The sequence below is a fragment of the Trypanosoma equiperdum genome (genome assembly GCF_001457755.1).
Source record: "Trypanosoma equiperdum strain OVI genome assembly, contig: ctg_773, whole genome shotgun sequence".
Lineage (NCBI taxonomy): Eukaryota > Euglenozoa > Kinetoplastea > Trypanosomatida > Trypanosomatidae > Trypanosoma > Trypanosoma equiperdum.
In genome coordinates this window covers 27,978-29,374 of record NW_027124724.1, presented here as the reverse complement: position 1 = coordinate 29,374, position 1,397 = coordinate 27,978, and positions in this window count along the sequence as shown.

The following is a 1,397-nucleotide window of genomic DNA, read 5'->3' as shown; positions in this document are numbered from 1 at the left end:
GGCTCTACGGTGATGGCTGATGGCCGCGCCAGGGGGAGGGGAAACTCTCACGAAAGCAAAAATTTTTTTTTTTTAAAAATCCTGTTGTGCCTATGCATCTTCAGTAACATTATAACGCTGAAACGTTTGCAGCACATGTGACCTCGGAAATTTTGCACCGTGATCCTGGTTAATTGTAATTCCTTTCGCATTTGTGTTGCAATTTTGGTCCTCTCTGCATTTGTGCTTTGTGTTTATTTTATCCGCCCAAAGAGCGCCGGGTCAGCCTGTATTCTCATGTGAATTATTCGTTCCTTGAATGGTCTTAACGTCTGTCCTGTCTACTAATAAATAATTAGAAAAATATTTTTACTGATTCTTTTTGCTTTATAATGCTCTACAATAAGTTTATACATACGTTACTTTAACAAATGTTTGTTCTTATATTCCTATTGCTGTCCACGTTGATCCAGAAATAATCATAGTATTTATAGTATTTGACAACACAATATTATACTGTTGGGAACAAACATTGGCACTTATTATTATGTTTAATATAAAAATTCTTCGATATTAACTCGGATGTGACCAATATTTTCTTTCTTATTATTCTTTTTCTCCACAGGTGGATATTAGTAAATCCCATCATATTAAAAACCAGAATCATTACCATCTCTGAAGTTTTATATGTCCATATTTAAGTGAAATATGGTGCTAATATCCCCTTGTATTACTTGCGTTTGTGATGCAATGCCGGTCATTCGGGTTTTTACTATGTATTTTATTCTTTTCCTTTTCGTCTACCATTTTTACCCCTTCATAACACGTGGTGTTTTTATTTTACCAGCACACTGGATTGTGCTTCACCATCATTTTCTTCGCCATCATATACTTTCGGATAATTATTCCCTGCATTTTTTGTATAAAACTGCGCAATTTCCATTTTTTGCATGTATAACTCACCTACTCCCATTGCACCCTTCCAATTGATTTAAGTGCTTCTACTTCGGACGTATGTTTAGTCATTAAGACAACTCCTACTGCAAAATTAGTATATATACACTTACAATACACTTCTATCTTCGCCATTATTATTACTATCATTGCTATTATAATATCAATAAAACAATCCAAAATAAACAAAGTTAGCAAATTAAAATATCACACATTTTTTATAACTTATCACACTACTACTTTATAACCATTGGCCGCTTTCATGCTAAAATTTTTATAATTTCAATAATCTTCCATATTGCAAATGATTGACAGACAGTGTTTAATTATATCAAATTTTAAACATTTTTATAAATTTCATAGAGCTGAGAAAATATCTTTAGAATTCTCAAAATGCTACAAAACTTACAAAAGCACAAGCCATCAAAGCCAATTTCTTATTGAGAAAAATAGAGGGATATTTT